This window comes from Lissotriton vulgaris, chromosome 3_2 (genome assembly GCF_964263255.1).
Source record: "Lissotriton vulgaris chromosome 3_2, aLisVul1.2, whole genome shotgun sequence".
Taxonomy (NCBI): domain Eukaryota; kingdom Metazoa; phylum Chordata; class Amphibia; order Caudata; family Salamandridae; genus Lissotriton; species Lissotriton vulgaris.
Window position 1 is genome coordinate 6853275 of NC_141690.1, and position 21744 is coordinate 6875018.

The window sequence follows — 21744 nt, forward strand, 5'->3', positions numbered from 1 at the left end:
TGCCCCTGCCCACTGAGAGAGTAGTGGTGGTACCACCAGCAGATATTGCACATTAACACCATCTCTGGCCTACCCGCCCCCAAGTCACCTCCACTGGCCATTGTACATGCAGACCTTGCAGCACCATTTCCAGCTATTCTTGCACCTTCAGATGTAACCTCCAACCACTGCTCTTCACCTCCTACTTTCCCTTTCCAAATATCCCAATCCTCTTGGGAAGACACTACCTCACATCTCTCATATAACATCGCTATACCCGGTGCCAACAGGGATCACCCGTTCCACTCCTCTGGCTTGCTTCTGAATCACTATAAATGAAAGGAGGGACAAGGAAGAGATATATTAGGTGCAGCATCAGACCTCGGAAATGACAACCTAGCACAAAAGGACGTTGCAGTTCATCATGGGGTGGGAGGGTTGATAAGGATGTCAGAAGTAACTGGCTGGTAGACCTAAGGGATCCTGGGGGAGATGAGAGGGGTTGGAGAGTGATCGGATCTGAATGCTATCACACACCCAGAAGGATGTCATGCTTCATCATTGGTCTGCTCCTCGTCGGGCCGATGTTGCAATACTGGACAGGTCCCTCAGTGGGGGATCTTTAGCTTGGATCTTTTGATTTTAGCCATATTGATGAATGCAAGTGAGGGGGTGTAAGTGTAGGGTGGTGTGTAGGTGACTACAAGTCTAAAATATGTCATCAATACTTGGTAGACATAGGTTTAGCCTCTCCTGAGGAGTTAGTGGAAGAAGGAAAACAATTAAAACAAGATTAGGGGGTCCCCAAAGTCTTATGGTGGGGGAGACCAAAGGAAAGTTTTGCTATTCCCTCTACTTGGAGCATGTGGAACATTCTAAGAACAAAAAAAAAAAAAAAGACGTCTGAGGTACCACAAAAACCTGTCCTGGAGGGTGGGCCCAGAGGCAGTCCGCAACCCAAGGGTGGGTACTAGGGTAAGAAATGGGATTTCCAAAATACTTTATGTTTCAATTGTAAGGCAAATGGACACCTAATTGGGGGCTTTCCTGGTCCCAAAAAGGCTTCTACTAGTACACCCCCAGTTACAACTGAAGTGGTGAGTTTACAGATGGGATTCTACCGTAATCTAAAAAGTGTGGGGTTGAAGCAACTGCTCTGGCTATCTGGCTCCGTAACCTGGACAGCCACACATCAATGGGGTTAGAGTAGAAGCACTGAGAGATATAGGTGCAAGTGTAACCATGGCGACTAAAAAAACTGGTATCCCTAGAGCAGTATTGCGCTGGACAAACTTAACTAGTCACCAATGGTGAGAACTATACTAAAGTTCATCTCATGGCTACGGTGCCCTTAAAGTGGGGAGGGGTTACTGGACAAAATTAAAAGGTGGTTGGGTCCTTTGCCATCCCATTACAGTGTCATCTAGGGAATGATCTGGAGCCCTCAGCACGGGCCGAGGTAGAGATAATAATTCCACGCAACCATGCTGGGAATACCAGATTGGGCTGGTGTAAAAACAAGGAACACAAAGCAAAGCCCATGGCAGAAAAGAAAAGAGGTGTTGGGGCCTGGAATAATGCCCCAACACTGCAAGAGAAAAGGTAAGAAGTCTGGGAAACAAACTTCAGAGCAGCCACAAGTTTAGGTCTCCTCTCCTCTGGGAGAATACTGGTCAGACGTAGAGGAAACTGAGCCCTGGGTATCTGGGCACTCCTCTGTGGAAGAGCTGTGCAACAGACAAAGAACCCGAGACCGCAAGCTACCTCACATGAAAATGTATATTTATTTTATAGTTTTATAGAGCGCAAACCAGACCCGTGAGGGTATTCCAGAGCTTTACAGGATTACAGGTGGTATACAAAGCGTACAGTAGGGAGGGACCGCTTGCGTAAAATAGGTGGATATATTATAAAAGAAAAAGGAAAAAAAACACGCAGTCTAAGGCCAGGGGTACTTATGGGATAAAAATTTGATACATTATAAAAGAAGGAACGCAGTCTCAACTCTTGGGTGGGATGCCCAGGAGTGCAGGAATTGGTATCATCCGTAGGAGCAATGGATAATGCAGAGCTGGAGGGTGGAACATGTCGCTGAGGTAATTGAAATGTAATCGTTAGATGATGTATTTGCCCATTAAGAAGGATTTGGTCTCCTTTTTAAAGTGCGCCAAGGACGGAAGTCTTCTGATGGCGGGTTGGAGAGAGTTCAAAATTCTTTGAGCGGGCTCGGAGAAGGCCCGATTGTAGGTTTTTTCTTCGGGAAGCGTGCTGGTTGAAACAGGTCTTTGGCAGATCGGGAGTTTCTGGGTGAGAAATGCAGGGGAATTGGAGTAAAGAGATTTGTGAGTAATACAGGCCAGTTTAAGTTGGATTCTGGCCTCTAGGGGAAGCCAGTTCAGAACTTTGAGGTGGAGAGAGATGTGGTTGAATTTCTTTGAGCCAGTTAGGAGTCTAGCGGAGGCATTGAGGCAGTCTTTCACAGGGGACAGAGAGTTCTTGGGTAGCCCTGTGAGAGTAGAGCATCCATATTCAAGTCTGGAAATGACTAGTGCCTAGATTGCCGTTTGAAAGTAGAAACATGGAGGAAGGGTTTTAGGCTTCTGAGGTAACTCAGGTGGAATCTGGCAGTTTTGGCCATAGAGTTCATATGGCTACGCATGTTCAGGGTGCCGCCCAGGGTTGTTCCAAGGGATTTCACAGAGTCAATAATGGTAGAAGGGCAGTTTAGTGCGGTGTTGGTCTGGATTCATTCCTAGATATCTGAATTAGTTGTGGGTGGGGAGATTAGAAGAAATTCAGTTTTATTCGCGTTTAAGCTGGTTGGCGGTGAGCCAATGGACTATCGGCTTCAGGGCCTCATTCTGGGAGAAAATGTCCCCAGGGGAAGAGATTTTGATGTAGATCTATGTATCGTCGGCGTACATAAGGTAGGAGATATTGGCAGCACCTCAGTGAGTGGTTCAAGGTAAAGGTTGACGAGGGTAGGGTAGAGGGTTGATCCTTGGAGGACTCTAACCGGAGAGGGAGCGAATAGATTACCGTTGATGAGGAGTCTGAGCGATTTTGGAGGAAGGATCTAAACCATTCAAGGACTGTGCCATCCAAACCCATCCTGAGTTTGAGGCTTTCAAGGAGAAATTCGTGGTTAACCGTATCAAAGGCAGAAGATAGGTCTAGGAGGATTAGCAAACCGGTTTTGCCTTGGTCGAGGGCTGGGGAGGGGGGGGGAGGGGGAGTCATCCACAATGTGGGAAGGGTGGTTTCCATGCCGTGTCCAGGTCTGAACCCGGATTAGAAGTAATCTAGAAGGTGGGAGTGGTTGATGTGTAGGCTCAGCTGCTGTTGCACACATTTTTCCAGAACTTTGGCTAGGAGTGGGATGTTGTATATGGGTCTATAGTGGTCAGTGGAAGCAGGATCCAACGTAGTTTTTTTTTAGCATGGGGACAACTTGGTCAGCCTTGAGAGAATCAGGAATGGAGCCCTGTAGGAGGGAGGCGTTGATTTTTGAGGTCCAGGAAGGGATGATAGCCTGAGAGGCAGCAGCTAGGCAGTTAGAAGGGAGAGGATCATTGAAGTGATTGTTCAGGTTTAAAGAGGCAAGATTTCGAGAGGAGTGTTAGTCATCAAATAATCGATACAATTGTAAAGCGCACTACTTACCCATGAGGGTCTTAAGGCGCTGGGGGAGGGGGGGGGGGCAAGAGAGGCTGCTACTATTCAAAAAGCCAGGTCTTGAGGAGGAGTCTTCTGAAGGTTAGGAGGTCCTGGGTCTGCTGTAGGGTGGGGGGGGGGGGGTGGGGAGGGTGTTCCATGGTCTTGAAGGCGAAGTGGGAGAAAGATCTGCCGCTGGAGGTTGCTCTTCGGATGCGGGGGACTGTGGCGAGGGCAAGGTCTGCAGAGCGGAGTTGGCAATTGGGGTGTAGAAGCCGAGTAGTCTGTTGAGGTATGCTGGTCCAATGTGTAGTACTTTGTGTGCTTGGGTGAGGAGCTTGAAGGTGATCCTGTTGTTGATGGGGAGCCAGAGCAGGTCTCCCAGGTGGGGTATGATGTGGCTGCGGCAAGGGATGTCTAGGATCAGGTGTGCGGAGGTGTTTTGAATGCGTTGGAGTCCTTTCAGGAGTTTGGCCGAGGCTCCTGCGTAGAGGGCGTTTCCGTAGTCCAACCTGCTGCTGACGAGGGCCTGTGTGACCGTTCTTCTAGTTTCTGTAGGGATCCACCTGTAGATCTTGTGGAGCATGCAGAGGGTGTTGAAGCAGGAGGATGAGACGGCGTGGACCGGTTTTGTCATGGAGAGGCTAGAGTGTGAACCCTAGGCTGAGTGCATGGTCGGTGGGTGTTGGAGCTGTTCCCAGTGCGGTCGGCCAACAGGAGTCGTCCCAGGCCTAGGGGGTGGAGCAGAGGATGAGGATTTCCGTCTTGTCCGAGTTTAGCTTCAGTCTGCTGTTCTTCATCCACTTGGCAACAGCTTTCATTCCTTCGTAGAGGTTGATTTTGGCAGTGAGGGAGTCCTTGGAGAGGGAGAAGATCAGCTGGGTGTCGTCGGCATTGGAGATGATGTTGAGGTAGTGCAGTCTGGTGATGTGGGCAAGCGGCGCCATGTAGATGTTGAACAATGTTGGGCTGAGGGATGAGCCCTGGGGTACGCCACAGATCTCGGTGGCTCTCGGTTCTGCCGGAAAGGAAAGAGGTAGTCCAGTCCAGAGCCTTGTCTTGGATTCCAGCGTCATGGAGGCGTACGTAGGGTGCGGTGGCAGACTGTGTCGAAGGCGGCTGACAGGTGCAGGAGGATGAGGGCCGCGGTATCTCCGTAATCCAGCAGGGCTCTGATGTCATTGGTGGCTGCAATGAGGGCAGTTTCGGTGCAGTGGTTGCTGCGGAACCCGGATGCTGTTCTCCTCGAGGTAGCGGGTCAGTTGTCTGTTGACAGTCTTAATTGATGATCTTCGCTGGGAGCAGGGAGATGGGGCGGAAGTTCTTGGGGTCAGCCTTTGATTTTTGAGTAAGGCATTGATCTTGGCGTGCTTCCAGCTCTCCGGGAAGTTTGCTGTCTCGAAGGAGATGTTGATGGCCTTCCGGAGATGGGGTGCAATGGTGGTGCTGGCTTTGTGGAAGATGTGGTGTGGGCATGGGTCCGACGGAGATCCGGAGGGGATGGTGTTCATGATTTTGATGGTGTCATTGTAGTTAATGTTGGTCCAGGAGCGCAGGGGGTCAGTGCGGATGGTGTACGTGCGGACGGAGGTCTCAGTGGTTGTCGTGGCGGTCAGACCTTGAAGCGGTCGTGGATGTCTGCGATCTTGCGATGGAAGGTGGCAAGGGAGTTGCACAGGTATATATATATATATTTTTTTGGGAGTTTTCTATAACGCTGGAAAGACCCGATGGCATTGGAGCGCTTCACAACCAGATGTGTAGGTCAATATAGCGAATACAATACACAGAAGGCTAAGTGAACAACAAGTCCAACACGTATAAGTCATATAATGAATCGAAAGCGCACAGAGTGAGAGTACAGCAGGACCACAAATAGAATACGCATACCAATAAGAGATTCAACTGGCCCGAGGCAGTGAGGACAAAGTCATATCCGTAGCGAGGCCGACCCCAGGAAAAGGGGAGGAAGAGGTCAGTTGCAGGAACGTGCGATCTGGAGGAAACAAAAGTTCGAATTAGAGGGTTATGTAATTGGATTCGGGAAGGCACGTTTGAGGTAGAGATCTTTTAGTTGGGGTTTAAACTTTAGAAAGGAGGAAACAGTTGTGATGTCGACCAGGATGGCGCTTCAGATTTTCGGTGCATTCCCAGCAAAGGAGCGGTTTGCAGTTTTCTGTTTCCGAGTTCTTAGGGGGATGAGCAGGAGGGAGTTTGAGCTTCTGAGTGTTCTTGCTTGACCGGCTTTCTTGAGTTTCGAGGCAAGCTAATCTTGTTTTCCCTGTGTGCAAGGCTTTAGGAGTCAGGCAGGCTGTTCTGAAGCTGGCCCGCATTTCCACTGTGGTCAAATTTTTTCACTCCTGAGACCATTCTGGCCGGTGCATTGAAGGTTTTTAGAGGAGCTAGGTGGGAGAGGGGGCTACCAGAGAGGGTCGCGTTCCCGTAGTCCAGTCTGGATAACTCAAGAGATTGGGTGGCTTGTTTGAGATCCGCGGGTGGAATGTAGGGTTTGACTTCGTTGAGTAGTTTCAGATCGAAGAAGGTGCTCTTGGCAGAGTTTTTAATGTGGTTCGCCATGGATAATTTGTGGTCTATGGTGATTCCTAGTGATTTTACAGAATTATTCAGAGTGGGTATCACGTTGAGAGTGTCAATAGCTTTTAGCCACTCGGAGACCTGCGGGTTTTCTTCCTTGTTTGAGATCAATAGGATTTTGGTTGTTCGATGATAACCATTCTTGGACTTCTTTGAGAGTATTATTGAGCCTTAGGATGTCATTGATGGAGGAGGATTCCAAGTAAATCTGGGTGTCATCTGCATATAAGTGGAAGGGGATGTTGGCTTTATTCAGAATGGAAGCGAGGGCTAACGAATAGTTTCTTACCTGTCGGTGTAGTTTTGCAGCTTGAAGATCTTTCTGGATTCACTATGCTGTGCATATTCCGCAATATGGTGGTTGGGTCCGGAATCGTAGTCTTTTTTTTTTCGTAGCCCAGGTGGGCGTCGACGTCCCACCATTTGGTGTACTTTCGGTGACGTCGGCATGCTTCCGGCAGAAGCTCCCACCCTTGGGCGCCATCTTCGGATTCTTTTTCTGTCTCTTTTTTCTTTTCTGTGCTTGTAGTGAATCCATGCCCCTTTTTTCAACGTAATTCTTTTCACGTATCTTGTAAGCTTCAACTTGCTTTCTTTTCTATGTGTTTTCACCTTCTTCTCCAGCCTCATCTTTCTGGCGGAGGCGGGTGGGTTCGCTAGTGAATCCAGAAAGATCTTCAAGCTGCAAAACTACACCGACAGGTAAGAAACTATTCGTTTTGCAGCGTGAATCTTTCTGGATTCACTATGCTGTGCATAGATTTTGTAGCGGTTTTGTTACTTTTGTGGCGGCTGGGTGGAAGATGAGCGTTGGTTGTTGAATATATGTTGAAGCACTCTTGGTCCTACTTGTGCTTCCTTGTTCATCTGTACATCCACGCAATAGTGCTTTGTGAACGTGTGCACTGAAGCCCTTGTTGCCGCCAGGCATATGTCCTGAATTGTTGTGTTGGCCAGAAAGGCAATTGTTGCTCCTTTCTTCCTGGTCGAGTGGGCCTGTGCCCCTCCTATTTTCTCCTGCCCCGCTTGCTTGTGGCAGAAATGTATCTTTTGTGCGATCCATCGAGCTATGGTGTTCTTAGTCACTGACCTACCCATGTAACTGTTTGCGAAGGATACAAAGAACTGTTTTGTCTTCCTGTGTTCCTTCGTCCTTTCAATGTAGTGCATCACTGCCCTTCTTGCATCTAGAGTGTGGAGCGCCCTCTCAGCGCTTGTCGTGGGGCTCTGGAAGAAGCTAGGAATCAGAATACTCTGATTCATGTGGAACCTTGACACCAGCTTTGGCATGAAGTGCGGGTCTGTTCTCATCACGACCCTGTCACTGTGTATCTGGATGTAGGGTTCCTGCAGTGTTCGTGCCTGTAGTTCGCTCACCCTAAGTAGTGAGGTGATTTCTACCAGAAAGGCCGCTTTCATTGTCAGCATTTGCAGTGATGCCTTATGGATGGGTTCGAAAGGTGCTTTCATGAGCTCTGTCAGTACCACATTCAGGTTCCAAGCCGGCTGCGGCATCCTTTTTGGTGGCGCTATTCTCTTAGCCCCTACCAGGAATCTTTTTACTACTTGAGATGTAAAGAAGCGAGGATGAGCTTAGCTTGGCTCTTATTAGGTGCGTGAGGTATCTTAGCACCATTGATTCCTTGGTTAGCTTTCTCTGGAGTTTTTTCTTGCAGCACCATTGAGTGAATCTTTTCCATTTTTCCCCATAGCACTTGCGTGTGCTGGGCCTCCTTGCCTCTCGCAGCACCCGTAGGGTGCTCTCTGGTAGTTTCAGAAGTGCGAACTCCAAGTCCTCAGGAGCCAAGCTGATAGGCTGAGGCCCTACGGCTCTGGGTTTAGAACTTCTCCCTTTTCCATGAAGAGTAGGTCTTTTCTTTTTGGGAACTTGAGGGGTGGACCCTCTGCCATCTCCATTATCTGCGAGTACCAGGTCTGGCTGGCCCATTGTGGTGCCACCAGGATGAGTGTCATGTTGCTCGTCATGCATTTGTTGAGAACCCCGGGAATCAGTGGTATTGGGGGAAAAAGCGTAGGCAAATGTTTTTGACCCGCTTATCCATAGGGCATTCCCTTGGGATAGAGCCTCTGGTTGTCTGGATGCAAAGTACTGGAATTTTGCATTCTGGCGTGTTGCAAACAGGTCTATTGTCGGAGTGCCCCACCTCCTGAATAGTCTCTCTGTTTCCTGTATGTTGAGTTCCTACTCGTCGGATGCTGAAGTTTGCCTGCTGAGCCAATCTGCTTCTACATTGTCCTTCCCTGGCAGGTGTATGGCTAGCAGGTCTATTTTGAGTGGTATTGCCCATCTCCAGATCTCCTGTGCCAAGGATGACAGAGGGAATGATTGTGTTCCCCCCTGCTTGTTGATGTAAAACATTGTTGTGGTGTTGTCTGTCTGTATCAGCACCTTCTGGTTGCACAGTTGTTTCTGAAAGGCCTTGCAACACTGTTTTCAGCTCCAGGTAATTGATGTGTTTGACCGCATCCCCTCGGCTCCATAGACCCCTCACTCTGAGCTTGTTCATGTGTGCGCCCCATCCCTTCTGGGATGAGTCTGTGGTGATGGTCACTGTTGGGTCCGGTGGCGTTAGAGGCTTCCCTATTGTTATTTTTTCTTTGGTCCACCACTTTATTTCTTCCTGCACTTTGTGTGTTACAACCACTAGATCCTCCCAACTTCCTGTAGCTTGTGACCATTGCTGTTGCAGCCACTCTTGAAGTGGTCTCATCTGCAGGCGTACATTGGGGACCAGGTGTATGCATGACGCCATCATTCCCAAGATCTTGCTCACTGTCCTCGCTGTCAGAGCTCGCCCCTTCTGGTAGTGACGTTTCTCCCTCAGTAGGCTGAGTATCCTTTTTTCGCTGAGTAACACCCTGCATTGGACGGTGTTGATTTGAGCTCCCAGGAAGATCTTCACTTGCTCCGGTTCCATCGAGCATTTTCCCCAGTGTATGGAGAATCCCAGGCTTGCTAGCGTTCTTGTGACCTGTTCTGCATGATCTTTGCATGTCTTTTAAGAGCTTGCCTTTACGAGCCAGTCGAGGTAGTGGTACACGGGTATCCCCTCTCTTCGCAGATGTGCGGCCACTGCTGCAAGGCATTTGGTGAATACCCTTGGTGCGGACTTTAGACCGAATGCCAGGGTTCTGAATTGGTAGTGATCCTAGTTTACTGTGAATCTTAGCATGTGCTTGTGCTTCCTGTTCATGGGGATGTGCAGGTACGCATCTTTGAGGTCTATGGTGGACAAGAAATCCCCGACCTTTATCTGTGGGAGGACCTCTTGTAGGGACGTCATCTTGAATTTAGAGTCTTTACATATTTGTTTAGAAACCGTAGATCCAGGGTGGGTCTTAGGCTTTCGTCCACTTTTGGCACCAGGAAGTAGTTTTAGTACACTCCCCTGTTCCGTTCTTTGAATGGGACCGGTTTGATGGCCTCTTTGAGGAGGAGTTCTTGAGCTTCCTCTTGGAGCAATTGCAGCTCCCTTCCCGAGTGCTCTCTTTTCTTTGGCTTTCTGTTTAGTGGTCTCTTTTCCAACTCTATGCAGTATCCAAACTGTATGATGTTGAGTACCCACTTGTCTGTGGTTATTTTCCTCCACTCTCGGAGGAAAAATCTCAGCCTGCCTCCTACTGGTGTTACATGTTCTTTTGTGTCTTGTCCGTGTAGCCCTCTCCTCTTTGCTTTTCCGTGCTCTTCCCTCGGAGGGTTTGAGTGGGTGGGCACCTTTTCCTGTGTGAAGTCACTTAGAGGGGGGTTGTTCACCGCCTCTCCTTCTCTGGCCCGTCCGTTTCCTCTCCCGCGAAAGGACTGGCTCCTGTTCTGGTAGTTCCAGTTTTGCTTCTGCTGGCCCTGGTGGCCTTGGTTGTCACTTTGTTGACCCTGGTGGAACGCCTGGTGTAGTTGTCCTTGCTGGTTTCCACCCCTTCCGTTCGGCCTCCGCATAGGAGTGCCTCTTCTCATCCCCCCGAGTTGCAGGGCCCCCATGGACCTTGCCGTCTTGTTGTCTTTCTTCAGTTGTGTGAGTTTCTCATCAACTGGGGCTCCGAACAGTGTTTCTCCATTGAAAGGGGTGTTCAGGATGTTGTTTTGAACCTCCGTCTTGAAGCCTGAGATCCTGAGCCAGGCTTGCCTTCTCTCTGTGATTCCTATAGCCATCAGCCTGCTGGATGTTTCTGCCCCGTCCAAGGCGGTCTTCAGGCACGAGTTTGCGATGCTTTTCCCCTCTTCCACGAGGTGAGCGGCTCTCTGCTGGTGTTCCTCTGGGATGTGCTTGAGCAATTGGTTCATCTCGTCCCAATGCTGGTACTGGTGCCTGTTGAGAAGGGCGTTGGAGTTTGCCATCCTCCAGTGCATTGCTGCGTTTCTCTCAATTTTTCTGCCTGTTAGGTCCATCCTCCTACTTTCCTTGTCAGGTGGTGGTCCAGATGTTGTTGGGACGTTGGCCCTTCTGGCCGTTGCGGCTATAATTGAGTCTTCTGAAACTGACCCCTGGTTGTAAGGGGGGTCCTGGGAGGAGAACTTGTACTTCTTCTCCGTCCTTGGCGTGACTGACCTGCAGATAGCTGTTTCTCTGAACGCCTCTTTGCCCTGTGCCATAATACTCTTCAGCATGGGCAGGAAGTGGCTTTTTGTCTGTGCGGGCAGCAGGAAATCTGCCTTAGCCTTCTCCTCCTCCAATTTGACTTCATAAGCTGCTGCAGCCTTCTTGACGACCTCATAGTAGGCCCCAATGCCATATGGCGGCGAAGGCCTCGAGGGGTATGTCTCCACAGCCTCCTCCGGGTTTTCGGCCTCGATGTCCTGCCAATCCTGGTCCTGAGCCGTCAAGGATCCAGAGTCGTAGCATGATCGCGGGTCCCCATAATCACCCTCTGCTCCGAAGTTTTCGGCGGCTCTTCGGCGTCCAACTCCTCGTGTTCTTCTATCTCTTTAAGGACCGTTGTGGGCTTTGAGGGGAACCTTTCAATTTTGTCTTCGAAGTCCTTCTTCCACCTCGGCCTCGAGCCTTCTTTTCTTTCTCTCCATCGGTGCGGCCTGCTCGGCGTTTCGGTTGCCCTCTTAGACGGCCCCGTCGACGTCGGAGCGGCTCTCGGCTGCTTCAAAGTAGAGGATCCCTTTTCGGGAGCTTGCTTCGACAACCTTTGTTTTTCGCTGGTCTTTGCCGCCTGGTAGCCCTTCTCGAAGGATCCGCTGGGCTGTTTTTCGGGGACCGCAGCTTCAGTCGTCAAAGATTTCGGCGCCGGTGCTCCCTTCGAGGTTCTAGACTGATTTTCGAGAGTCAGCCTCAGGTTTTCGAGGCCCTGTCGAGGGTTTTGGGGTCATAGACTCTACTACCTTGTCTAACTATTTCTTATCGGTCTCTGCGAACGTGGAGACATCTGGACCTTCGGCGATGTTGTCCTAGTCGTCGGTGGAGAGACCCAGGTCGTACAGCCACGGGGCCTTGCCCTTACCCTGCATCGTGTGGTGAGCTGTTTTTCCCGAATCCTCTGCGTCTTCGGCGTGAAGACTGAGCAGGCGTTGCAGTCCTTGCTCCTGTGGTCGATAGGCAGACAGAGGTTGCAGACCGGGTGCGGGTCTCTCTGCGCGTACTTTTGGTGGCAATTACGGCAGATTTTAAATGGTGTGTTGTCCATTACTGTGCTCAGGGGGCCCCCTGTGTGTGCATTCTCCGTCAGACGTTGAAGATCTCGAGGTTCCTTTCCTTCTTCGTCGTCCCGGCTCTGATCTTCTCCTGGACTTCGAGTTTTTTCCTGAAGAAATTTGCTTATTTTTTTCCTCCAAAACATCTGGAGCTTCACGCGACGATCCAGACCCAACAGCGGAAAAAATAATCTGAAGATGGGGCCCAAGGGTGGGAGCTTCCGCCGGAAGCATTCCGACGTCACCAAAGGTACATCGACGCCCACCTGGGCTACGAAAAAAAAAAAGATAAAAAGACTAAGATTCCGGACCCAACCACCAGATTGCGGAATATGCACAGCATAGTGAATCCAGAAAGATTCACGCTGCAAAACATGTAGATATTGAACAGTTGCGGAGAGAACAGAGCCTTGGGGGACACCTCTGTTCACGGTGAGACGGTCGGAGGTGTATGACTTGATTTTGACTCTCTGGGAACGATTCTAGAAGAAGGATGAGAACCATTGTAGAACCTGGTCTTCAGCCCCAACTCTCTCCTTGAGGGCCTTGATGAGAAGATTATGATCCACTGTGTCGAATGCTGCTGACAGATCGAGGAGGATGAGTAGACAGCAGTGGTCTGAGTCAAGGGAGTGACTGATGTTGTTGTCGAAAATGTTAAGGATTGCAGTTTTGGTGCTATAGCCTTTTTTGAAACCTGATTGATGTTGATATAGCAGGTTGATGGTGTCAATCTGTTTATTCAGTTGATGGAGAACGCATTTTTCCAGAATTTTGGCCAATAAGGGGAGAGTGGAGACCGGTCTGAAGTTGTTCAAGTCTTTTGAGTCAAGGCCTGTGTTTTTTTTTTTTTTTTAGGAGAGGGGTAACTTGTCCGATCTTGAGGCATTCGGGTATGGTACCGTTTTTCAAGGAACTGTTTTCGCACCAGATAGGAGCGAGGGCGAATTTCAGATCTTTGACCAATTGGGAGGGTAGAGGGTCCAGATTGTGGGATGAGGCCTTCGATGAGGCGATTAAGTTGAGAATCTCAGTTTCCGAGACGGGATCGGAGGCAGACCAGGTACGTGCAGGAAGCCTACTGGAGGAGGATTAGATAGTTATAAGTCTGTTGCCTGGAGGAGGTAGGTTAATGTCAAGGGAAAGTTCGATCTTGTCGATTGTCGTTGAAAAAGTTGATGAAGTTGTCGCATAAGGCTTTAGAGGGATGGACGAGGGAATTAGACGGACAAGGGAATTAGACGGTTTGGAGGTTTGCTTTTTAATGATGTCAAATAGTTCTCTTGGTCTGTTTTTTGCCTTGTCGAGCGCATTGAAAAAGAAGTTGGTTTTTTCTTTAGTGATGTGGTTTTTGTACTCTCTTCTTGCTGATTTGAGCTTTTCACAGTGGGTGGAGGAGGGGTTCTTTCTCCAGAGCTGTTTCTTAGGCTCTGAGTTTCCTTCTTTCATTGTTAATGTCCTTGTTAAACCATGTTCTTGAAGGGATGTTCCTGTTTTTTTGTATTTCATGGAGGTGAGTTGATCTAAGATGGAGGGCACTGTTGTGTTGTAATGTGCTGCGAGTTCAACGGTAGAGAGGCCGTCCAGGGGGATGGGAAGGAGGGAGATTTTTTCTTCTAGATCAGTAGTACAGATCCGCAACAGATTCCTGGACCACTTGGGGGGGTTGCTGGTGAGCGAGGGAAGGTGGGATGTCGTTATTGTTGGAGCTGGGGTTGGAGAGTTCCTTCGCGATGTTGAAGAGCTCTTTGCTGTTGTGTGCGTTGTTGTGTCGGCGGTCTTTGAAGGAGGCTCTTTTGGCAGATCTGATGAGGTGATGGTGTCTGCAGATGGCGTTCTTGTGGGCTGTGTTGCTGTCCGGGGTCTGTTCAAGGAGCAATTTCTTCTCTTAGTTTCGGAAGGTTTGCTTGGAGGCCTTGAGGGAACCACCTGGCTTTCTTGTTGGTGTGTTTGTTGGAGGGTTTCTTGATCGGGGAGAGGGTGTTGACGCAGTCGATCCATTGTCTAAGGTTGCGGGCGGCGGTGTCGGGGCGGGGGCGGTGGGCTCCGGGCGAGGGTGGTGGTTAGCTAGTCTTTGGTGAATTTGCTCCAGCAGCGGCGGGGGATCTGTTGGGTGCGTGGGTTTCCGAAAGGTGAAGTGGATGCAGTGGAGTTTGGTCGTGTGGTTGAAGGAGAAGTGGGCACTTGCGGAGAAGATGAGGTCAAGCGTGTCTATTTGTGGAGCGGGAGTAGGGGGCTGAAGGGCTACGTGAGTATGTCTCGTGTAGTCCCTTTTCACTTTCTGGCAGGCGGCAGTTACTGCGCATGCTGTCCACTTCTGAGTCTGATGCTTTGGCTCAGGGATTGCTGTTCAGACAGCCTTTTCTTAAGGAATTAACTACGTTTCTTGCCACGTTCAGTGGCCTTGACAAGGCTCAATCCTCCCTGAGACGGGCTTTTAGTCCAGTTTTTGGACGGGCCGGACGATATAGGGGGCGATCGATCGGCCGTGGCTTTAACCAGAACACCCAGCGTGGGTATCAGTCCCATCGTGGAGGAAATCAGGACTCAGGCTACAACAATAAATCCTCCTTCTACCCCTCCCGCAAAGGGCACAATCAATTCAAGAAAGGATGCTATGGTGTCACTCAAGGAGGACATCACGATTCCTCAGCTTCAAGTGAGCCTAATATCAGCTTCAGTGGTTGTTTTTGGGGGCAGAATTCAATATTTTCTTCCAAATTGGCAGCTGATCTCGAGCGATGCATGGGTGTTGGAGATTGTCACAGGTTACAGCATAGAGTTCTTCAGTTGTCCGGCCCAACCTCAACTTCCTGCGCCCCTAGTTTTTTATCTTCAGGATCAAGCTGTAATTCCCCAGGAAATAGACTCTCTTCTAAAAAAAGGGGCCATAGTTCGGACCTCCCGTCATCCTCAGGTGTTGGGATCGGTGTGGATCTGGGAGTGCAGGTGTTCGGCAGTGCTGAGGGTGTCGCCTGTGTTGATCAAGAGAGTGTTCCTGTGGACGATGGTGGTTCCTCCTCCTGCTCCGTTGGTGCGGTCCCTGCAGGTTATCTTGTAGCCGTCCGGGATGGCTATGGCGATGTTGGGTGCCGAGGCGGGGTTCAGCCAGGTCTCCGTCAGGAAGGCAACATCTGGGGAGGTTGAGTCAATTAGCCCCCGGAGTTCAACAGAGTGTTTGCGGGTGTTGAGGAGATTGCATCTGAGGTAGTGGAGTTCTTTCCTGGTGGGTGGATTAGCGGATCGGATGCTGGTGAAGCTGCAGTTCTGGCAGGAGAAGGGTTCTTGGGTGCGCTTCAGGCGTCTAGGAAGCAGGTGTGTGATCGTCTGATGTTGAGTGCGTGGAGGGGTACTGCTATCGTAGCAGCGTCTGGTGTCGTGGCGTTCGTGGGGGTCAGTTATTCTGGAGCTGGGCGCGGTCCAGGCGCAGACGGGCTTGCCTTAGGCACGCCTTTGGCGCGCCCGCCATAAGAGGGGGGGGAGGGGGGTGAGAGGGGGGAGGTGGGTGGGAGGAGCAGCTAGGAGGTGGGAGCAGACAAATGAGAGCGGGCGGGAAACTGGAGTGAGGAACAAGGAGGGGTACAGAAAGCAAAAGAGGTCACAGGGCACAGAATAGCACAAGAGGGGAAAAAGGAGGAATGAAACGAAGACAAAATAAACAATGACAACAAAAAGCAGTACAGTAACAGTAAGCAACCTAGGGCCTACCACTGGCCACCAGGGATGAGGCGCAGGTGGTAGCCTGCAGGTGGAGGAGGGCCTCCAACTTCCTCCAGCAGCAGCGGCAGCTGGGCTAAGGCAACAGGCACACAGGTGGTTAGATTTTAAAGTTGGACCAGTGCGCTTGGTTTTTGTGTGAGGTATGGGAAGACATCGCGGAGATAAGAGGTAGAGCCGGCAGATTTTGATGGTTAGTTAGGGATTTAAGTTCATTTCCTAGGGCAGAGATTTTGTTGCAGAAGGATGAAAATTCCTCGCTTGATATTAGGGGTTTAGGTGTTTGTTTGGAGGTTTTCGCTAGTTTGTTGGATTGGTGTTTGACCAAGTTAAACAGCTTGCGAGGTCGATTTTTGGAGCTCAAGCTCTGTTCTGAAGAATTCTTATTTTAGATTTGAGGATTTTGTTTATTGTCGGAATTCCTGGTCTGGCGGAGAAGTTTTAGATGGGTTGCTGATGGGTGTTTCCAGTTTTGTTCAGTCTGGCGAAGGGATCGCCTCTCCTTGTTGAGGGATGCGTTGAACCAGGGATTCCGGTCTTTGAGCAGGGTTCTTTTTAATTTTAGTGGAGCCAGGTCATCGAGAATATCAGATATAGTGGAGGAAGTCTCACAATGTGCTGCCAGTTTCCCGTGATCAAGGTTCTTGGTGTCTCTAACCCATCGTTTGGTAATCACGGGTTGTGCTGTTCTTGTCTCGTGGGTGCTAGGCAGGCGGAAGGTAATGGCGTGGTGGTCAAACCAATCACAATGGTCAATAGAGAAGTTTGACCTAAGCAATGATATGTCAGAGGCTCCCACAAAACATTGGGAGGAGGGATGGCGCCTCAGCAATACAGAGTTCTCACTCTCATTGGCCCATTACATCCCCTTAGCTGGGCATCTTGGCCAGGCAAAGACTTGGAGTAGGAAAGTTGTCCACTTCTACTGTCCAAACATGTACCAGAAAGTGAAGGAGTTTTGCAACACCTGTGTTACCTGTCAAGCCAATGGCAAAACGGGTACCAACCCTAAGGCCCCCCCCCCACCCACTTAATTCTACTTCCAGTGCTTGGGGTTCCCTTTGAAAAGGTAAAACATCAGCAAACCGATTTATACTGTTGGTAGTGGATAATACCACCAGGTATCCTGAAGCAATTCCTCTTTGGACAGTTACTGCTCTTGCTGGTGCCAGATCCCTAATATGTTTCTTTACTAGAGTAGGCTTTCCTAATGAGGTGGTGTCAGACAGGTAGTAACTAATCTGGCTACCAAAAAGCCATGTGGGCTGAGTGTGGGTCGACATACAAGTTTACAACTCTATGTCACACTCAAACCAATGGTCTAGTTGAGTGAATCAACAAGAACATGAAAGGTATGAACATGGGACTCCCTGAAGAACTCCAAAGGAGATGGGATGTCCTTGTGCCATGTCTGATTTTTATCCACAGAGAAGTGCAACAGAAAGGAGTGGTATTTAGTCCCTTGAGCTTCTGTTTGGTCATCCTGCGAGGGTACCACTATGTCTAGCAAAGGCTGGGAGAGACATCTTAAAGAGGCCAACCTAGATATTGTGAATCATGTGCCTGGCCTACGTCACAGACCCCACGTGACCCTTTCTAAAGCTATCTTCGTACATCATTACCCGGGACAGCTCCATTTTTTTTAACTTTGTAAAGGGGATCACTTTAATAAAAGCCTCCTCTGTAATCCTTAGGCTATTTTAGATCATCGAGACACCTCCCTAATCTTACACGCCCTCACTTGAATTCACAAATACAGCTAAGATCAAAAGTTCTAAGCTAAAGAGCCCCATTGAGGGGCCTGTCTGGCACTGCAGCATCAGCCCAACAAGGAGCAGCCCAATTATGAAGCATGACATTTCAGGGTGTGTGATAGCATTCACATCTTATCACTTAGACCCCCCCACCCCCGTATCACTCGGGTACACCCGCCAGTTCCTTATAACAACCTTATCACCTCCTCACCCCTATGAGGAACTGTACCCTTGTTTTGTGCTAGATTGCCTGTAAATCGCATTAGCCAGATTTCTTCTGTGGCCACACACTCTGTCTGTCTCAGTCTTGGTTTACTACTCTGGGGCAGATGCCTCAGCGCCTGGGTATTAATGCCATGACTTTTGCCCCTACCCACATGCCCCTCATCATACTAGCTACCCGTTCCCCTGCAGGCCACAAGTCCAAGCGGTAAAAATCTTGCACTGCACATGCATTGAGCTATGCCGCTGGTCTGTGGTCCTGCCTCACTCTCCCCACTTCGATATCTCTCTGCTTTCAGGGGGCCTTCCAGAACCCAAAAGCAGCCCATCCAACTACCTAGGCTTCATAATGTCCACAGGCTCAGCCCTGGGGGGGGGGGGGCATGCCAATACAGCAACGGGAGGACAGGGAAACCGTTCCCCTGTCCAACAGGGAATCAAGGCACCCAGCTTCTCACAACTCCTGCACTCTTCTGCCATGAAGTCGGAAGAGGTCATGTGACAGACTGTAGTAATAAAAAAGTCTATTAATACTCAACAATAAATAACACTAAGTTAAGTTTAGATGTCAATCAATAAATCTTCAAAAATAGAAATATGCATTGGATTTTCTCAAACTGGAAAGGAACACACTGGGTGAAGGGAGAGCAAGGGTCTGTCCGGCATTTCAAGGAGGTAGCTCTTTCATTCGTAAGGAAACAATGGTCAAAGGAGGCCTGAGCACATCTGACGAAGACTATAGGACTGATAAGGGAAAAATAACGAGTGGGTCTAATGTCACGGGTAACCTTTTAAACCACATATCACTGAGGAGAACATCAAGGTGGCCCGTGTTAGGGACTCCCAAATTTGAAAACTGTTCTTCAGTGATAGATGATGACAGTTTCATAAGATGTGGGCATTTCCAAATAGGCCCCCCTTTAGACGAACATCAAAATCAGAGACAAAATATAACAGTGTATATGGATAATGTTTATAAAATAGGAGGTTTGAGACTAAAACTTGATCCCATTCTTGCTGAGGGTACATCACCCAAGAGGATTGAGAATTCTCACCTGGTTCACAACCTTCTACCTAACCTGTGACCAGTGAACCCCGTGATTCAGAATCATATAAGCTAAATGTCCAGGTAGGAATCATTCACAATATTAATTTACATTTGTCAGTGTCATAGTTATGATCACTTAATTGGAAAAAGTAACCGAGGGGTTTCTGAAACAACAATAATGAGTAGTATCAACAATATATATTTATTTTTTGATTCTCAGTTATTGAATCTTTTTGTATTTTTCACTTTTATCCAGAAATCAAAAATCTGGCAACATTAGACCACCAAAACCATATCTCACAAATCATATGGTGGCAAACAAACACCTTTAACACATAGTGTGGACACAATGAAAGGACCACATGCACAATTATTACGTATGCAGCTTAATTCACAAATATTGTTTCAAGTGAATTATACAGTATGTTTATATAAAAGGTGTTTTAGGCGTCGACGTTTCGGTCCATGTTGGTCAAACAGATCCGTAGGACCATCTTCAGGACAGAAAAAGTTGCACAGAGGTATCTAATACAAACATAATAACAAAACAAGATCGGTGAAACCCTAGGGTACACGGAGATTTTTTGCAGCTCAATACAGAGAATAAAGTGACAAAACACTACACTAAAACATAACTAGGTGTTGCATGCAACGTCAAACAACCACCAAGTGCGTATAAGCCAACTCCTATCTACAAATGTGCCAAAGAGGAGACCACGTGGTTAGTGCCAACAGGACTAAGTTACTAAAAATCCAGGTGAGATCAATGTTCTACATTATTGATGCCTAAGTTCGAGTGTAAGTTAACCAATACACCATCGGTGCATTTACTGAGTGTAACGTACTTAGTATAATGTACTTACATCGGACAAAAACGCCACACAGGTCGTTCTATAATTAAATAAATCTGGATTAACTCAAAGTAACTCCCTAAATGCAACACCCAAACGTGCATGAACGTAAAACTAACTTACAATCCGGCAGCCGCCCGAAAATCTAAAAGATATGAAATTCCATAATCAAGATTCGATCCATACCAGCGTTAGAAATCCTACACACTCAAAAACTACCGTGCCTCAGACTTACTTGGACGACCAAGGAACGCTGGCTCTAAGGAGTCCGTGTGTCTTGTCCGGGTGAAATCGCGGAAGCCATCAACTTCCGCGTACAACGTAGATAACGCTAGGCGCCATGACGTCACTATGCAAGTGAACTCGGCGGCCATCTTAGAGTGGTGTCGGGGACTTATTCTTGTATTCCGCACCAATATCAGACCAAAACGTACATTTTACAACATACAAACAGACTCACTCAACTACAACAGACTCAATTGAAATAAAGAAACATCGAAAACCGTCAACTTCCTAGACTCCATCCAGAATCATATCATTAGTTAACACATACAGCCGTATGTGCTAGTACAGAATCTAAAGACAATTATACTACGGTAGCCAATGAATGCCATTCGATAAGAGTATTCAGCCCATTCTCTACTGTGTCACATAACCAAATCAGTTTGTTCTCTCTTTGAGCAAGCAGTTTCTCCACATTGGGTCGTCTCCTTGTACCCTTTACAGACTCGATAACAAACCATTTCATATCAGTGGGAGCATGTGACATGCTATTATAGTGCTCAACCAATGGCGCAGTTTGAATTTTGCATCTGATGCGGGACTGGTGTTGTGTTATCCGTTTCCTTATTTCCTGTGTTGTTTTTCCTAGGTAATTAAGGCCACAAGGACACTGGATACAGTAGACCACATTTATGGTCATACAATTAGAATGATGTTTAAGTGTCATCTGTCTCCCATTAATGCAGCAGGTTTTAGTTACTTGTGTGGTGGCACAAGCTGTGCATCCACCACAGGGAAAGTGTCCGACAATGGGTGCCAGACCCCATATACTAGTTAGGGTGTTAATCTTAGGTTCCATATAGGCTTTGACCAAATGGTCACGTAGATTTTTTCCCCTTTTGAAAGCAAATCTAGGGATGGCTAGTTGGGGTTCAACCTTCTTAATCAAATGCCAATTGCGTTTGATGATCTTCGTGATTTGTGTGGATTCTGTACCAAAAGTCAAGACACATGTTATGGGTACTGTATCAGGTGTAGTATTAGGGTTCGAAATTGCTAATTGCTTTTTCTGTAGGAGGGCTTGACGGTCATAAAACAAGGCACGCTTCATCGCATGTTTTACCAGCCGGTATGGGTATGAACGGGTCACAAGTTTTTCTTGCAATATTTTGGCCTCCCTAAAATAATCCTCCCTCCTGGTACAATTCTTCCGGATCCGGAGAAACTGACCAAAAGGGAGATTATCCCGTAAATTACGGGGATGAAGGCTATTGTACCTTAAAAGGGTGTTCCTTGCCGTGGGCTTGGTGTATAAACTCACGGCAAGTACCCCTTCAACATGTATGATGTTAAGGTCCAGAAAGTTCATGACCTCACAGTTGCTTTCCAGAGTGAATTGCAGATTCACATCCTTTGTATTGAGCCATCGGTGGAACTCTTCCAGCTTGTCCTTACTCCCCTCCCAGACTATACACACATCATCGATGTATCTTAAGTAGTTAGCAAGATTAGACACAAAAGGGTTGTTATTGTAGATAACTCTTTCCTCAAAATCCGCTACAAACAAATTCGCTACTGTGGGAGCAAAAACTGCTCCCATTGCTACACCTTTCAGTTGTGCAAAGAAGTCACTGTTGAAGAGAAAATAATTTTCTTCCAGGGCAAGTCTTGCACATTCAGTAATAAACCAAGTAGGGATGATGTGTGTATAGTCTGGGAGGGGAGTAAGGACAAGCTGGAAGAGTTCCACCGATGGCTCAATACAAAGGATGTGAATCTGCAATTCACTCTGGAAAGCAACTGTGAGGTCATGAACTTTCTGGACCTTAACATCATACATGTTGAAGGGGTACTTGCCGTGAGTTTATACACCAAGCCCACGGCAAGGAACACCCTTTTAAGGTACAATAGCCTTCATCCCCGTAATTTACGGGATAATCTCCCTTTTGGTCAGTTTCTCCGGATCCGGAGGAATTGTACCAGGAGGGAGGATTATTTTAGGGAGGCCAAAATATTGCAAGAAAAACTTGTGACCCGTTCCTACCC